Source organism: Ictidomys tridecemlineatus, chromosome 15, assembly GCF_052094955.1.
Source record: "Ictidomys tridecemlineatus isolate mIctTri1 chromosome 15, mIctTri1.hap1, whole genome shotgun sequence".
Taxonomy (NCBI): domain Eukaryota; kingdom Metazoa; phylum Chordata; class Mammalia; order Rodentia; family Sciuridae; genus Ictidomys; species Ictidomys tridecemlineatus.
The window spans coordinates 52,750,956-52,767,765 of record NC_135491.1 but is presented as its reverse complement, the minus strand read 5'-3'; the positions used below and the strand labels follow the sequence as shown (position 1 = coordinate 52,767,765).

The following is a 16,810-nucleotide window of genomic DNA, read 5'->3' as shown; positions in this document are numbered from 1 at the left end:
TGCTAAAAGAACCCAGGACGGGGACAAATGGGGCTTGCTGGCAAGATGTCGTATGTGAAACTTCAGCACATTGTGCTGACGTTCCAGTGAGTGAGCAGCTGGAAGCAAGAGCCAGTTTACATGGGCTTGTGACTTCCGTTGACAAGGTACACGGGCTCATTCCTTCAACCTAAGCAAAATTCCCAGGACTAAAACAGATTTTGGAATTACACAGATGAGAAACCATCTGTGGATGAAATAACATAGGGAATCATTGAAAGCAATTGTCTAAAACTCTGACAGTGACCTGCAGAGCATCACAGACCTACTCTTGGTTACTTCAAAATGGAATTTAAAGGAACCTGATTGACAATGATGCAATTCTAGCGGACCATAAAACAAATATGAAACCTGAAGCTGACACTGGATTACCCCAAACTCAACAAAACATTCTGAAACTGCCCGATACTGATCCATTTGTGAGAAGACAGGGCCTTTGGGTGTTCTTGCTTCACCTGAACAGAAACAAGGGATTCAAATAGATGAGTCCATTTATATTTCCATGATTCAAGGTGTTTCCTGCTTTTTCAGGATGGGTGGAGGAGTAGGGAGGACTTTGAGATTCTCCTTGGTTGGTTATATCACCCTTAGAAGAACCCAAGTATCGCAGACCAGACCAATGCCCCCAAATACATGGTCTATCATCGACTTAAAGGAAATAAGTGATTTACAACCAACTTGAAGTACTGATTTAAGAAAGCTACAAATACACACACACACACACACACACACACACACACACACACACACACACAGCTAGTCACGTTAAAAAATGGGTCACAATAACAGTAGCATTCAACACAGAACAAACTGTGAAAAGAACATCAGCGGCTCTGGGGCCAGAGGGACCCAGGCAGGAGTCCCAAGATGAACACTTATGACGACACCACTCTGGGGAAGCTTCAAACTCTGTACCTCCATACTCTCAACTGGAAAAGGAGAGACTGAAGGTGCCCACCACAAGGCCCAAGTCAGGTCAGAGTTACATGAAAGGGCATGTAGGTGCCTCAGAGGTGCTTAATAAGAACACGGTGCCTACTGTAGTAGGGCAGCAGAGGGTAAATAACACAGCCCCCGATGGCCTGCTCTTCTGTGTCCAGGTAACAAAGGTACCCAACCACTTCCCCATAATGGTAGCATTCAACTCAGAAGACAGCTATGAGGGTAAAGGACACTGATGGGTGGCCAGGGCAGGGAATCAGTGGTATTCTCTGCAGGCATTATTGTGCTATGTAGCAGATATTATAGTTCCTTTCTATCAGGGTTGGCAAATGTTTTCTGTTATGGACAAGATAGTATCTGGGTGGAGGCTGAGACAAGAGGATCATGAGTTCAAAGCCAGCCTCAGCAACTTAGCGAGGTGCTAAACTACTCGGTGAGACCTCTCTCTAAATAAAATATAAAAAAGGGCTGGGGACATGGTTCAGTGATCGAGTGCCCCAGGTTCAATCCCAAGTACCGCCCCCCCCCCAGAAAAAGGACAAGATAGTAAATACGTTAGTCTCAGGCCACATGTGTCTTTGTCACATAGGTTTCTTTTAAGGTCCATTTTGAAAAAGAAAAAAAGTAGGGCTGGAGTTGTGGCTCCGTGGAAGAGCACTTGCCTAGCATGTGTGAGCACTGGTAGGCCGGCAGGGTGGATTTAGCCACAGTCTGTTCACGCCTAGCTCTTTATAATCTTCCTTATGGATTAGGTCGTTTTCCTGCTGTGAAGGGTGTACTATTTCACTGTCCCTGTGAGCTGCCAAGTTTCATGGAAGCTGGCAGAAGACAAGAGACCCCAGGGCCAGAAACAAAGAACTTGATTACTCACAGCAGGGTAATAAGCAGGAGCTTCCTTTCTGCACTGGTCCCTTTTGCCTCCAGCCCCCAGTCCCAGGAGGAGGACAGCCAGAGCCCAGGGAGATGCTGGTCCCAGTGGGCTTCAGGCCAGAAGCACAGAGCTGAGGCACCCCAACTTTACCAAATGACCTGCCCAAGCTTTCACCTTGAAAGAGACACTGTACCTATGACACTGGACAGCACACAAGCCTGCCCTGGGCCCTGGAGGGAGAGACCAAATCCATGCTCCCAGGTGCTCTCCTAGACGACTGTCCCCTGAAAAGGCTATAGTTAACAGGACCTCCCTCACCAATCCACCCATGAGGCCGACGTCAGGCAGCGCTGCCTCAACTGAAGGGCTTGCTAGGAGCGACTCAGGCAGATTTACCCTTTGAAGAGAAATGCTCCTACAAAAAGGGGTTGGCCATTCCAAGGCTTGAAATCGAATGCCGGTGAGATTAAAAGTTAGGCCTGCAACATCACACACATCATTTCTGCTGAAAAAGTGCCTTCAGTTAAAAACAGAAACCAATTTGTAAATGTGAGTTAAATGCATACTCCACAAAAAAATATCTGGTGAAAGAGGGGAAAAAAAAATCCTTACGTGTAGATATGTTTCCTGACAGATGTAAATGAAAACTAATACAGTGACATTTTTCAAATTAGCCATTGGAAAACACCATGTGTAAGAGTGTAAGCATGTATGCATGTGTGTGTGCCTGTGCGTGGGTGTGTGTTTTAAACAGCCCAAGCATTTTTCAGTCATGTTGGCCTAGGAAAGTATTTATGAAAAGGATAGTAAATAATTAATTCCACTGGCTAGAAGCTGCAACGCCTTTCTGCTTCGACAATATACATTGAAATGCTGTTTAAATTATAGGGGCAAATTGATTCAAAAGGCTTCCATTAGCAAGCTGGCAAACAGGTTTGGAGTTGGCTAATAAATTTTAGATAAAGACACAGCCCTGGATGAGGATGCCAGGCTGGAGTGCGCCTCTCCAAGTCACCGTTTGTTAAATCGGTGGCTAAAGTCTGGATTCCTCCCCGTCTCATAACTCACTGTGTTAAACAATGTGTCGCAGGACAGCACGGGTAGAGTGAGACCAGAATGCCTGCCGGGTAAGAGAGCCACGGGCACAACTGTGCAGCAGCTGCTCAAAGGGCAGGCGACAGCACGGGGCCCGGGTTTACCCCAGTGTCCTTCCCCGAATCTCCAGTCTATCAGTTTACAGTACATTAATCAAGGATAATTAGGCCCACCTGTGACATAAAAATCCCTGCCCATGATATACCTTGCAGGATAAAGTCCTGTCTGAGGTACCCATTAAGAAAAATTCTTAATCAAAATCAAATTATGCATGAAGATCTTAATTCCATTTATATGCACCTACTTCAGCTGGCTGTAACCTGCTGCTGTAAGTTATAGAATATTATGCAGCTAGTCAAAAGAACAAGTTAGTTATACTTACTGCTCTGGAAGAACAGGTAGCAGGTACTACCCAGGGAGGGTGAAATAAATGTCCACTCAAGTTAGAAAAAGAGAATAACCTTACACATGTGGATGTATGTTAGCATGAAGAAGGATGTGCACAAAATAAATTGTCAATCATCCTGACCTCAGTAGGGTTGAACTGGAGGGAGGAATAGAAAGGGGTTTTTAATGCAACTCTATAGATATAAAATGTTCTTTTCAAATAAAAATCACATTTCTTTTACAATAGAAAAAAATGTAATACTAAAAATAAAAATAAAACAATCTTTATAAATGAAGGCTTCTGCCAGAACTCCCCAGAGATTCATCTGCCACTTACCTCGAATAGTAGAAAGAATGCAAGTGATCCCAACCACCTTCCCCCTTCAGGTGAGGCTGGCTGATGGGCTTTGGTGGCATCCCCCTTGTGCTGGGCTGGCCGTGTGGGGACAGCAGTGCAGCATCCCACCCTGTACAGACCCAGCTTGCTAGCAGGCTCACGACTCTTCCCGTAACACGACAGAGATGCGTGTTTGGCTATGAGACCTTCCCATGTGGAGTGGTGACGGGTGCCTATTCCTTGGTGGCTTGCCTCTGTCCACCTGCCCCATGTGTAGCTGCTATGACAGCGATCACGTCTCAGGCCTCCGCATTTTGAAGTGATAATGGCCTTAGTTTGCTTATCGGAACAGAGAGCCCTGGTCCACCTGGGCGAGGGTGAAAGGCCGTTTTGGGGAACTGCGTCAGGGCCGGGGGAGCCGAGTTGAAGAGAGATATTCTTACACAGGTGGAGGAATACGTGTGGCCTTGGCTCTGGGCTGGCCAGCTGTGCGGACCCAGGGGAGCTGCCTGCTCTTTCCCAGCCTCAGATTCCTCATCATCCAGATGGACGACATAAACAGAACCCTCTGCCCCAGGTCATGTGAGGATACAAAGTAAGTGCTCAGTAAATCTGCATTCTTGCCTTCCTTCGTCTCTTTCATATATATATACACACAATTTTTTTTATCTTATAATTATGTAAGAAAGGGGAGAAAATAGTTTTTAGTATTCTTTCTGCCTCATTTAAGTGTAGAGTGCTTAATGTAGCCATGCAGAAATTAATTGCTTGTTTTGTAGTTATATAATTAAGAACTTAATTAAAAATGAACAACTCACACTTCTCACTTCATTTTCTCCATTTGCACATGTTGGATATTTGTTTTGCAGCCCATTAAAATTTGGGAGTGTGTAGGAAGTGCCAGTGTCTCCTTGGGTGTCTCCCTTGCACTGCAGGAGGGCCATCCCACCTGCACGTCTTATCTCTGTCGGTTCCTCTTGCTGGGTCAGCCGCACTGGGGGACAAGGGAAGGCCAGCACCTGAGGAGTGCCACACCTGGGTGGCAGGTGAACAGAGCCCGAGATGGGCTACAGCCAGCTGACCTGGGTCTTCCCACCAGCACTTGTGAAGCTAAAAATTGGGATCTTCATTTGAGTGGAACAAAATGGATCAGGGCTCCTTTACTACCTCTCTGTCCCTGTCCTGGAATCCCCCATCAGGACAACTCTGCAAAGCTATGATAACTTTGCCTTAAGTAATAAACTGGCAGGAGCCAAGGAGGATTCACTAAGGGGACTTTCATTGCTGTGGGGCCACAATGACCATCCGTCATTTTACCTGTCCTGCTTTCCATACCATTTTCTTCCAGTGAGAGCTGGTCCCTTCCCCTTCAGGCAAGCCCACCTCCCCAGGGCACTTTGGAGGTACGAGTCACAAACCACCTTGGGACCTGAAGTCAAAGCATCACCTCCTGCTAAGTTCTGTCCTCCCTGCTCTGTCTGGCCCCCTCCTCATGCTTTCATTACCCGGCACTCTATGGTTAGGGGCATCTACACCTTAACTGCCAGATGGCAAGTAGGGAGCAGGGTCCAGGCCGTATGTGGTATCCAGTCCAGTGGCTGCATCTACCCGTTATCATCTTTGGGTCCTTGGCATACAGACCAGCACTTGTCATATAGATAGTCCCAAATGAAATTTACCCTATGAATGAAAGAGCAGAGGTTCTTCCTAAGTAGATCACAGGTCCCCAGAGGAAAAGGCAGTCTTCCAGGTCTCAGCATCCTCGGATAGGAGACCTCACAGGACAGGTGCTCTGCCTAACGGATGACCAAGAAGCAATGGCTAAATGAAGACAGACGCCCCGCCACCAGTAAAAAGGACTTCAAATTCCCCGACAAAAGACTGGTTCTGTTTATAATTTACAGGGCATGGATGTGTTTCCTATTTCTTGATTTCTTAAAGGCCTACTCAGATATAATGAGGCCTTGGCCTCTGCTGGGTCTTCCAATCTGCATTATTGATCCAAAATATAACTTGCACAGGCAAATTCTGCATGCAAATGATGAGAAATGGTGGAGAAAAAATGTGAGGAATTACAGCTGTGATTCTACAAGACCCTGCATTTCATTTACATTCACACACACACACACACACACACACACACACACACACACACACACTCACACCATTGTAAATGGAAAACATGTGCACATATGTGTTTTTAAAATTGTGGCATTGCACAGTGGTGGTTCAAGCTGAGATCTGAGAATTGGAGCTTCCAAATCTCCATTATTCCCCAAACTGTAGATGTAATCACAAATCTTTTTCCAGAATCAGAAGGTCCAACAACTGCAATTATCTATGTAGAGATATGCATGAAGTTAATCACAGATGAAATGAAAAAAACTAAGAAAAACAATCTGCATGAAAGCAATGGAATTTCAGTGACCGCTTGTTCTTTATCTTTTGGATACTTACAACAACATTTTTCCTTATGTGCACTCCCTCAGCCACCTCAGCCACTGATTGTTGGCTGCCAAATGTCCTGGGAGACTTTGGTAACAGGGCAGGAGATAGAGGAGGCCATTCACACCAGCAAGACCTGGGAAGGGGAGCTGCCATCCAGAGACAAAGGTCACCACACACACAGGACGCTGGGGAATATGACAGCACAACACTCCCCCCGCCGGATCATACGAGAATTATAAAAGACCTGAAGCAGACTCCTCTTGAAGCAAGGAGGTGGGCAGGAACTTCCTAATTCAGCCATCTTCATAGTGAACTTGATGGACTAACTCTCCACAACCACCTCTGCTGCCTTGGGAAGAGGAGAAGGTTAATAGCCCAGGCGCAGGACAAGAAAAAGGAAATACCTAAGGAAAACAATCTGCATAAAAGGAGTGGAATTTCAGTGACCACTTGTTCTTTATCTCAGGATAAAGGTAGGCCTGAAAGATTTCCAGAGGACAGATGATGTCACTTCTTTCCTTAATTCATGAATGGATTGAACAGGGATGCCCATGCCAGTAAAGAGTGGCCACCACTAGCTTCTTGGTACATTCTGACCCCTAAGAAATGACTCAGTACAAACCTCACTTCAAATTCTAGGCAGTTATTATAAACTTCTCCAATGCATAATTACCTCTCCTGGAAAACTGAGACCATTTCACTCATACCACGAATGATGTGAGGAAAAAAAAAAAAAAAAGATCCAAGTCCAACACTCAGGACAGCATCAGCAACCAGAAAACAAAAAATGAATCGCAGCTACCATTGCTATCACCACTATCATCCTCAAAATCACCACCACTACCACCACCAATATCATCTCTGCCACCATTATCATCACTACCAGAATCATCACCACCACCATTATCATCATCACTATCATCATCATCACTATCATCATCACCACCACCACCAAAATTCTCACCATCACCACCAAGGAGCATCGTCACCACCACCATAATCATCACCACCATAACCCTCATTATCATCATCACCATAATCATCATCAAATCAGCTAAGGGTTGATTTGTGACCCACCAGACGAAAGTTAATTACCACAACATTAATATATCATAAGCTCCAAATGACACCGCCATGTTTCCCCAGAAATAAAGTACAGTTTCTTTACTATCCTCCCCTTATCCAAGGTCCCCAGGAATTTGTATTACACATATCACATATGTTTAGCAATATTTTCAAGATATTGTACTTTTCACAACCAGTTATAATCTCTGAAATATGTTCTTGGAAGCTTTCTGGGTTAAAAGGTGAAAAAGAAAAGAAAAGGAACTATGTTAAAATGGTCTACCCTAAAGCATCAACTGAGTTTTATTTTTAAATATACCTCGTAATAAACAAAAAGTACAATATCAAAGCAAGACCTCACACTGATTGTTCCCCAAGACTCTGTGGTAGATGAAGGGTTCTAAGAAACACCAGACCCGAGTCTAATGTGCCACACTTGGTAAACATAAAATGTTAAAAGAACACAATCCCTCAGCCCAACCTCCTGATGGCCTGCTGCAGGAAGTCTGATGGTTCTGCTCAGCAGCCAGTCAGCCTCAGAAATGATCCCAATCAGCATGTGAGTCTCCTTGATAAGAGTAGGCAAAGTCCTCCCCCATCACCCAGCATGGACCAGGCTGGGTTGAGCATCCTGTGCACAGACCTCCATGAACTCGGGGCTCCCACGGAACATATGTAAAGCAGGAGTGCAGCTCATCAACCTGGGGAGTTGGGGGTATAGAGGGGCAGGGAGTCTCCAAGACACTGTGCAATAAACACTGGTTGAAGTTAAACGTATATAGATTTGTGGAAGTGGAATCACCCGTGAATAACCAGAGGGGATCGGTCCTAGCATAGATAGTAAGGAAGACATTCATGGGGCCCTCAGAAAGGGTCAGTAGAATCAGCCAGACAAGGAACCACAGGCTAGACCCCGAGGAGAAGCTAGACTTTTCATGATGGACACCATAAGATTTCCATCTGCTTTCTTAGTGAAGAGAAGCTGGAAGGGTGTCTCAGCACCCCAGTGTGTATCTATGGAACCTGCAGACACCAGTCATCAGCAATGTCAGGTCTCCATCATCAAGGGAAGGTTCCCGGACCCTTTTGTGTTGTCTGCATTAAGGCGAAAATCACCCTGGCACTACAGGGAAGACACTGGTGCCCAGGGTGAGCAAACCACGTTAGGGTGTCCCCACTCTACAAAGTGTGAGATTTCTGCCTGGGGTACACATTACACAGACCTATGGCACATGGAAGTCATCTCCTACAATGAATCCAAGGCGATGGGCCCAGTCTGAGCTGCTGCCAAGATAAACCGAGGAAAGCCCACAGTTCTGTTAGTAGGACATGGGATATACTCGACTAGTGTACTCAACTGACTGGCAGACCATTCCCGTTTCCTGATGCTCTTTGATTATGTATTAATAATATCACCAGATTTTAGAAGGTGTTATCTGACAGGTGAAAGCCTGTGTATTATGGTCACTTCAATCATCATGAAAATAAAAAATGATTTGGATAGAAAGTCTTGTTCACCGACAAGACCTAGAGTGCAGAATGGAGAATTTTCAGTTCAAACACAGATAGAAAATCTCTTTCCATGACGGCAGCATCAAGTAGACACAACACAAACTCGAGCAATCATTATGCAGATAATTTGAATGAATTTCCCATGGCATATGCCCTTCACTACCGAAGACGAATGTAAACAGAGCAACAGACAGCATCACTGTGAATGATATACCTTCGTCACTTTCTAAGATAGTTTTACATCCCCCGCAAAATAAATATTCCACACCAGAATACAAAACACAACACCCAAATGCTGCTAAGATGCTTCCCCATTTTAATTAGGATGCCAGGAAAATTCCATTTTCCTAATAATTCCATATACCTGTAGACTCACGGAAATGCTAAACTTGTGATTTCTACCATGATGCGCTGAACTGTGAAGCAAAATGCTCCTTTCTTCACAGGATGTCGCCACCAGGGTCCAGTCCCTTTAGAAAACCAATACAAGGTCACTTGCCTCTTTGAAATTTAAGGCACTCCAACATCAAAATTGGGAACACTGGTGCCCCATGCAAATATGTTATCTTTAAACAAATGAGCCAAATCAGCTGTCCTCCTTTAGCAGATAAATAGAAAATGAAATGAAACAGGTGAGCCTGCAGCTCATGGAACCTCAACTTTCCCTGTTGTCCTCACCACCTTCCAGGAAAACAACCCCAGGAAGAAAAGGGTGGGCTCCCCAGGATTAAAACCCAAAAACAAAAGCAGAAACAGCTGCCCCCAACTGAACAGAAATGGCTCAAGTGCTAGCTGTGAAAGTACTGAATTAATATTTCATCCCCATACTAATAATGGCTCTACACAGTACGGCCGAGTCATAGTGTTGAAGTCCTGCTTCCCCAACAACCTCCTAATAAAGAAACAGAAACAAATGACTAACCCCACATGTGGGTGCAGTGCAGGCAACAGCTACATCCCTCTTACACTCACCCACACAAGGGTGCAGGTGACAGGGAGCATGTCCTGTGAAGTTCATCACACGCAGGCCTAGAAGGTGCCTATACTGAGCCACCACATGGGGAGCCCAGAGCAGAATTCCAAATTGTTTTACTTTTATTTTAAAAAGTAATATGATTTAACAGCCAGGCACGGCGGCACACATCTGTAATCTCTGCAATTCAGGAAACGGAGGCAGGAGGATCACCAAGTTTGAGACCAGACTCGGCAACTTAGTGAGGCCCTATTTTAGAATAAAAAGGGCTGAGGATGTGGTTCAGTGATAAGGTGCCTCTGGGTTTCAATCCCCCAACAACAAAGTAATGTGAATTAGTTTATTGTCCAAGAATCAAATTTCAAATAAACAATAATCAATAAGTTTATCTCATTTTATATTATTGATTTAAACCAAGAAAGAAAGAACCGATCAACAAAAATGTTGATATTTTTTCATTACTTGAGGTTTTCATGTAAACTTTAACGTATAATTACATATATATGTACACACAAGGCTTTTTAAACCTATGTCAAATATGTTGAGTATCATTTTCTTACAACTGAGTGTTTTTAAAAGGAAACAACCTGAACATAAACAAAAACAATTTAAATGTCAGGATTCTCACAAGTACTCTAGGTTGCCTCTTTGCAAACCACATGGCAGTCATGCTTCACGTCATTGTAACTCAGTGATCAAATATTTTCAGTTCTATTCAAGATATTTTCCTAGATAGAATTATCCTGAGTAAAACACACTTCTGGAACTTCTGATGGAGATCTTCAATCATACCTCAGTATTTCAGTACTAAATTGTCCCTTCCAACCAGCGGGCACAGCCACTTCTACGGTTCCAACAAAGCGCAGCAGTTTTTTAGTCTGTTAATTTTGCCTCGATAAAAGCAGAATAAAGTTCCTATTCTAAGTTGTTTCTTCTCTGCTCATAAACCTGAAATCTTCCAGTTATTTTTCTTTTGCACGACTTTAGGATTGTGCCGATTGTGGCTTTTTGCTTATTTGTTTTGTATTTTTGACTTGATTTGCAGGAGCAGTTTATTTATTAAGCAGATTAAACCTGTGAACTGACAGAAATAATTCCTTTACTAACTCACAGACATCATTCAAGATTGTGCTTCTGTTATTAATGTGGTGCTAAATTACCTTATGAGTTCTTAAACACTCTTGTTTTTGGCATGTTTGAGGTAAGGAATGAGAAGGGCCCCGTTTCCACATGGGAGCACCAGGAACAGTCTTCACAGGCCAAACACATGGTCTGAAAAGGCAGAGAAGCACATTCTGTGATGCGGAGATTTGTGGAGAGTGATGAGGAGGCAGGTCGTTATGTTCCAACTGGTCTTAACTGGTCCATAAATGTTTCTTTTACCCTGTAAACTTTGAGGTCAAGACAGGAGGAGGAGGAGGAGCTCTTGGAGTCGAAAGCCACGTGGGTCTTGAGTGGGGCACGAGCCTGCTGCTGGCATTTGGGTGGGTCTGCAGGGCTCCTGCAGGTTGGGAAGAACACGCAGGAGCACTTTTCTTCCCTAGCAGGGCTGCCGAACTCAGAGGAAGAACTGGGCTGATGGCTCACCTTCCAGGCAGCTGAGGGAGCCCGGGGAGCAGAGCCCTGGGAGCATGGCCGGTGCTCAGCTACAGAATCCCAGGGATCATTCATCTCCCTTCCCCCAAAACCAGATCCTGGCTGCAGGCACCTTGGCTTTGACACCATCTGTGTAGTGCCGATACCAAAAAAGAGCCCAGCACCGCCCATCCTTCCAAGGAAGCGACATTCTGATTATCTGGCATATTTTTAGTACTTCTTTAATCCCAGAAAATTAAGAGCTAACAATAAATGGTAGAATTTACTGGTCTATTACATTAAGAGGGAAACGTTCCCCTCGCTCTTATTAACGCTGTGGTATGCCTGGGTTCCTGCTGTATGAGGGGCTCATGTGATTTTCAAAGCTTCCTTTGGACATCATTAGCAAACGTGCAATCGATGGTTTACCAATGAGTGTAGGAAATATATTGAACACCACAAGCCACACCTCCAAAGTCGTATTTTTAATTATGAGTACAACATTCTATTACTGGGAAATTCAGAATTCTTAACTGCTACTCAAGATCCTTCCCACCTCATAACTGTATATGGCAGGAGGACCTGGATTTACATGGAGTTCTTTTTCTAGGAAACAAAGTTTGTAAAATTTAATATGCATCGTTTCTGATTTGTTGGAGAATTTTAGAAAGCAGTGGGAAAAATTTAGTTGGATTTCAACAAAGGAAAAAAAAAATGGCACAAGGGCTAGGGATGTGGCCCCATGATAGAGCACTTGCCTAACATGCATGAAGCCTGGGGGTTGCACCCCAAGGATTAAAAAAAAAAAGGATGCTATGGCACACAACTCCTGTCTGTCCCAGGCCACCTCCAAGAGAGGGGCCGCAAGAACACACGCCAAGTCTAAGAACACCAAACGGTCGGACAGTCCCCAAGTCACCTTTGCTCTGGAAGCAGCAGAGCACGAGTGACAGCTAACTGTTTAGAATCCTTCCAGAAGAATAAGGATGCTCTGTTCTCATCACCAAGGCTCCCAGGAACAGGCTGGCAAGAAAGCACCTCCCTGGGGACCCACATTCCCTTCCAGGGTCACAGCTGCTTGGCTGCAGGGGGGACAGAGTCCACAGCACCTCCTGCTGCACACCTGCAGTGTCTCCAGCAGGAATGACATTTTGCCCTGGTTTGTATTGCCCGAGATACACCCCAAGTGTCTTGTGTCACTCAATCCCCCTTCCCGGCTGGCTCTGAGGAGCCTGCGCTGCCTCGCTCCAGCCCGTGACTGTCAAACGGCATCCTCCAGATCCATCAATACTGCCTGCTGCCAAATAAATACCCTGCTGCTCTACAGGTTGCAAATAATTCAATCACTGTGCAGGCCTGCAGCAGTGTCTGCGCAGAGCTGGAGGAAACCTCGAGAAATCTGATGGCTTCCTTCACCCTTCCAGTGTAAGGGAAATATCACTCCTGAATCTTCACTTCCCAAATGTTTACTGGGAGATTAGAAAAACAACAGATGACAGCCAGTGTGTCAGCAGAAAAGAATCACAAAAATCCTTCTTTAAACAATCCAGCAGCCAGATGAAGACCCCAGTCCAGGACCATGTGTGTATTTAAGAAGTTCATGGGGTTGGCGTTCCCCTGGATTGCAGGGATAAAAGACACAGTCTCAAGTTCAAAGCCAAAAGTACTGAGGAAGAATGAATTACCTTTGCCTCACCTGAAGCAAAATCATCTAGACCATCTTATTTTTTAAACCAGACGGCCCAAACCCAGGCTTGTCCTGTATTATTGTGCCGGTTGTAAGCTGAACAACTCAGTGGGTCAAAACCATTTACGCAGACTACAAAGTGTTGGAACCATTTACTGATATGCAATCACAGGTGACTGCCTCCCGGATTCCAAGGACAGGTACCTGCACCCGTCTACCACTTACCAATGTCCTGCACCATTCCCTGTTCATATTTACAAACTCGTTCATTCATTCATTAAACAATATTCAATGCATGCAAATGAAATGTGAACCTCATCCTATCCAGCAACCACCTTAACAAGTATCCAGTATTCTCCCCACTTAGCAAATGCCAAGACTGAGGCAGGCGAAGGGAAGGTCATCAAATAGGAGGGCCACAAAGCTGAGTCTTCTGAGGCTGAACCCAGTGTGCTTCTTTGCTGGATGAAGCTACCTAGTTTATTAGAGGGGAAAAAAAAATCCTAGCAAGAGTCAAATGCTAGGATGGGAGAAGCTGGAAAGCAGGGTCAGGGAGGACAGGGTGAGGTGGCAATGGCCATATGGCCACCCCCAGTCCTTCACTGGCCCCATTATGGGAAGGAGATATGGAGCCATGTGGGGAGGTGGAGAGGCTGGCACCATGACAGTAAGGGCATGGCCTTGAATCAATCAGTAACCTCTCTGAACTTCAACTTCTCCATCTACAGAATGGGAAAAGGAAGCCCCATAGAACTACTGTGTGCAGGAATGTGGCTACACGGTCCTGGGAGCCAGGGAAACGCCCGGCTATCAGGGCTGTCCAGGGAAGGGTAGCCATTGTCATTAGTTATCATGCTTGGGACGTGCTTGGGACGTGTGATTTTTTTTTTCTAAGTTTCCAGCATGTTGCCTGAGGTGGGCGAGCTGTGCTCTTTTCCCAATCAGGTCGCTGGGTGCAGGAAGGTATTTTTCTCTGCCTCCCGACAGAAAAGATTTCTTGGGAACAGGAGGGTAACGTAACGATCCAGAGAAGAGTTTCTTCATGTAAGGTATTTTTTTTTTTTTAATCACCACCCAAGATCTTCCAAGAGCAAGCTCACCTGAAAGAGTGGTGTGGGCCAGACACTCGCTCACACCTCCACTTGATCAGCCACCTGGGGAATGGCGGCTGGACAAGCTCCCTGGTGACAGCAGATGGAGCTGCATGGGGAAGGCCTTTGGAGGTGTCCTGGAGCAGGGCACACACTGTAGCCTGTGTCTCATGCCACACACAGCCCACACACAAGCAGACCCCTGGGGTTTTGTTGCAGTTTTTTAATTTTTTTAACTTGTTTTAATTAGTTACACATGACAGTAGAATGCACTTACCCACTCTGACTTATCATACATAGATGGTATTTTCTGAGTGCACATGTTATAGAACCGTATTGGTCATGCAGTCACATATATACATAGAGTAAAATGATGTCTGTTTCATTCTCCTCTTTCAATTCCACAACAGCATAAGTCATGCCGTCCGTGCTGCTCTGACTGTTCACGATGACGTTCCAAGGCTGTGAAGGGAAATACCCAATTTCTCTGGCTCTCAGGAAATCTGTGGAAGACTCATCAGAACCAGCCACCCAAGCCAGTGTTACGCAAACATGCCAGGACTCAGTGTCCCTGGGGCCTGAGGACAAGCCCAACCCAGAGCCCAGGTGTCTGACAGGTACTGGGGAAGCGCTGACAGACAGTGACACTATCACTCAGCTCTGCCAGGGTGAACCCTGTGATCCTGAATGCAGTACTGTCTCTGCCTTGGTCTCTTCAACTGGGGACCTAATAGGAGCTACTCTTAGAATTCCTGCAAAGAACCCAAGTCAAAACATATACACTTAGGATTGGGCCTGGCAAAAAAAGGAGCTAACATGCATTAGTTGGGATTATTAGAATCATCGTCCTCACTATTACTAATAAATTTCTGGGCTTCAGATACACTAACGGTGTCATGTGGCACAGTATGCATGACCTCAGTCCACCTACACCCAACTTTTCCTCTTCTCTAACTTGAGAAAATGGTGGAAATCTTGCAGGGACTAAAAAAAGACCAGAGAAGTAGGTGCCAAGTTCATCTTTCCACTCTTCCAAAACGGGGCTGGAGAATTTCAACAATGACTCAGATCTCGACAGAGGGATGGTCCCATCTCTGTGAAGGGCCTACATAAACAGATGAGACTCCTGCCACTATTTGCGTTTCCATCGCCCCCCATGCTGAATAATCAATAATAAATGTTGTTTAAACAAATGGTGTAATTTTCCAATCTGTGTTGTTCTAGACCGACCTTTCCTCCTCTTTGCCATTTGTACCGCATGCATAATTCATCGATGAAGCACAAGGAGAAATAAGGATGTTGGTCTAAGTGGCCTTTTTGGGGTTGTTTTTGGTAATTTGTTATAATCCCATAAATAAAACAAAGATTGCCGTGGTGAACATAGACCATGTTATCTAGACATATATATTGGGACTGAAATAATAAAAGCTAGTTAGTCCATCCCTCCTGGCAGCTGCAGGGCAGAGCTACCTGCTGGTCCGACTTACCCCAGAACTTGAGAGCCCTCAAGTGCAAGGAAACAAAGGCCACAGGAATGGGAAGGGCGGAGGCCTCGTCCTCTGAGAACTGGCTGGGAAGGCCAAGGGTGACCGAGAAGGTTTTTTGTTGAGGTGGACGAGTGTGTGTGTGTATGTACACACAGGTGTTTGTGTGTACACACCCCCATAAATCAAGGGGTTTGCAGAGCTAACCTCTATTAATTTTAGCTCCTGATTATTATTTCACTCTCACACACTTCCACTGGCAAAAAATATACACACAAAAATATGCTGGCCATACACACACCTAGACACAGTTTTGTTTGTTTTTTAGCGAAAGCAGAGGGCGCTTGCAGACCGGACCCTGACCCAGATCTGCTCCGTGTCCACCTGAGGGCTCCTGTGACCCCAGCCCTCTCAGCATGGAGACGACAGCAGCAGCCCCTCCTCCCCAAAGGGCACCTCTGTGCACAACTCAGATCACAGCTGATGACATGTCCATGAAACGGTGCTTGCTCCTGTCCCCAAGATCAAAACGAGGACTTAACCTGCAATTTACACTACAAGTCCCGTGACACTTGCCAGATCTGAAGACTTCATTCTAATCTCCCCTGCTGAAAAAAATCATCAAATACTCCAGCAAAGATGTATTGACAGCTCTTAATTAACCATGCTAATGGGCGGGGGGGGGGGGGCGAGGGGGGGGGAGAGTATGGATAGAGGCAATCCACACATAGCCCAAACCTTCACTTGGCCACTAGTTTCCAACCTCTTCACTAAACCTTGTCAGAGAAAGATCGAGGACTAGCTAGGAGACAGAGACCGACTAATCCTTTAACAATACAATTTCTGATGTCCACCTCTGAGCCACGGCAATCATCTGTTGGACAAGCCATCCAGCAAGGACATGGCCAAGGACACCATGGTTTCCAAGGTATTGGGGCTCAGAGACAATGTTTTTTGGATCCATGGGGGATGTGAGTAAGTGTACTTTAGGTGGCTTTTAGAAAAGAATGGGTGGGAGAGTTCCGCAACACAGGGCAGACCTGATGGGGTCCGTGGTTCCTCACCTGTCAGTGGTTGCTGTGCGGCTGGATGGGGGAAGAGCAACGGGGAGGCTCAGGGCCTGACAAAGTGAACAGGCAGCACTTTGTAATGAGCAGGTGACTGCAGTGGACCAGGGCTGCAGAAGGGCAGAGACAGAGGCCCGTGAATCAGCTAAACAGAGGGACGGGGAGGAGGCCAGCTGTTTCCCTTTGGGACATGAAATAGCACTTATTGAGCAAATTCTGTTTTTTAAGCCCCCAAAA

General features: G+C 45.5%; 1 protein-coding gene across 4 annotated transcripts in view; it reads right to left on the bottom strand.

Moving 5' to 3' along the window:
- Wwox (WW domain containing oxidoreductase) overlaps positions 1-16,810 on the bottom strand; it is an 861,609-nt gene that overhangs the window by 722,837 nt on the left and 121,962 nt on the right. The gene's annotated exons all lie outside the window — the stretch shown is intronic.